The sequence below is a fragment of the Tupaia chinensis genome, unplaced genomic scaffold, assembly GCF_000334495.1.
Source record: "Tupaia chinensis unplaced genomic scaffold, TupChi_1.0 Scaffold149631_1, whole genome shotgun sequence".
In the NCBI taxonomy this organism is placed as follows: Eukaryota; Metazoa; Chordata; class Mammalia; order Scandentia; family Tupaiidae; genus Tupaia; species Tupaia belangeri.
In genome coordinates, this window is record NW_006209476.1 from 1 (window position 1) to 2,157 (window position 2,157).

Consider the following 2,157-nt stretch of genomic DNA (forward strand, 5'->3'; position numbering starts at 1 on the left):
GTCCTATCTGCTCCCACAAAGCAGTCTCACCCCAGTCTGGCAGTTCACACGACGGTGGGGTGGCAGGAGTGTCTCTGAGGGGCTCTAGCAACCAGGTTTCAGGATGCTGTGTCTGTGTGTGGACGCTAGGGGGTGCCCAGGTCCAGCGCATGAGAGGTCTAGAAAGGATCAGAGCTGGGAGCAGCTGCCAGACCCTACCTACCTGCGGCCCTCTGCTCAGGGCTCTCAGCTGGAACCTCCCACCCCTTGGCCCACACAGCCTCACCCCTTCCATCCTGCCATCCTCAGGCAGAGGAGCCTGACCTAGGGCCAGGTGGGACCAGAAAGCTAGGGGTGGGCTATCATTTACATGAATGGTTCCTCCTCTCAGAGAAAGAAGGAGGATAAGGAGAGACAACAGACATTTTATACTTCCATAGGGACCCCAGAGGCAGGACTCAGTGATCCTCCACCATGGCCTCGTCCCCTCTTCTGCTCACCTTTCTGGCTCACTGTGCAGGTGGCTATATTTGGGTGAGGGAAAGGGCCTGGGGAGACCATGGTCCCTGTTTTTTCCTCTCAACTCTAGAGCCAGAATCACCCTCTCTGTGCCTCTTACTTCTAGGGTTCTGGTTCCAGGCTGTGCTGACTCAGCTCCCCTTGGTGTGTGGGGCTTGGGCCAGGGGCTCACCATCTTCTGCACTGGAAGCAGCAACAACATTGGGAGTGGCTATTCTGTTTACTGGTACCAATGCTCCCAGGGACGGCCCCAGAATTCATTTATAGGGAAAGTTCCCTAATTGATTCTCTGGACCTGAGTCTGGAACCTCCTGACCATCCCAGGGCTTGCTCCAGCCTGAGCACAAGACTAATTATTACTGTCAGTCCTAAGACAGCAGACTCAGTGCTCACACAGTGCTCCAGGCTGGGAGGAATTGCACAAGGACCTGCTGTCTGCCCAGCCCTGGGACTTCTCTGCTCAGGACACACCCAGGGGCCAAGTCAGCTGCTTCCTTTGTTAGTTTGGGCTAAAGCAGGGGCCTGAGATCCTGCCCAATGATGTTTATCTAGAGAACCTTTCCTCACCCTCTCAAAATCTGACTCCAAATTTGGTCTTTAGAAATTATACTTTGTGCATTTCCCACAAATTCAGAGGATATTCCTGCTTCCAGGGACACATGGCTGAGTCTGCTTAGACTCCCACAGCACAGGTCACTGGCTGGGCATCTCCCAAATATTTCTGTTTCCTCTTAGGTCTAGAGGCTGGAAGTTCAGATCTGCTTGTTGGCAAGTTGGTTCCTTCGAAGTTCTCTCTTGGCATGCAGATCACTGTCTCTGGCTATGTCCCCCCATTGGTGGCATGTGTCCAGATTTCTTATAAAGACACCCATCCCCAGGAGTTAGGACCCCATGATTGGGACATAATTAACCCTAATGACCCCACAGAGGTGCAATTTCCAAATACAGACACATTGGGGTGAGGCTATAAACACATGAATTTGGGAGCCCACAGTTCAGTCCTAACAGGGGGTCAGGGAAGATCGAGGACACAGAGACCAGCTGGGTCTGACCCAGGAGAGCTGACTCTTTGGCGGTCATCTCTCTACCCCATTAACTGAGCATCTACTGTGCACCAGGCTCCAGAAGTGGCCTTGTGTCTCAGGACATAGAAGAGACAAGAAGGGTCCTTTCCTCAGAAAGCTGACATCATCTGAAGGAACCCAGAGGACATAAATAAGAATAGCAATAAGAATAATACATGTTTCAGGAGAATAAAGAGGGTAAGTGTAGAGGGTGAGGAGGTTGGCCATGGAGTGTTATCTAATACCAGGACAAGACAAGGATGTCTGGTTTCCCCACTTCCACTCAGCACAGTGCTGGGGGATCTAACAGAACAATTAGGAAGCAGACAAAGAAAACAGAGAAATTACAAATAAGAAAACAAAATGGTCTCTGCTTTCAGAAAACATGATCTTGTAGGTACACGACCCTTCCAGAAACTTGCCAAGAACTATGTAATCCATGAAAGGAATTTAGCAGAGATACAAGATACAAAATCAACATGCTAATACCTCCTGAATTGCTACACTTGAATAATAAACAGACAAAAAATGAAATTTAAAAAATAATGCCTTTGGGACCAGTAGTTAGTATAATGGCTATGTTGCTGGACTCCCA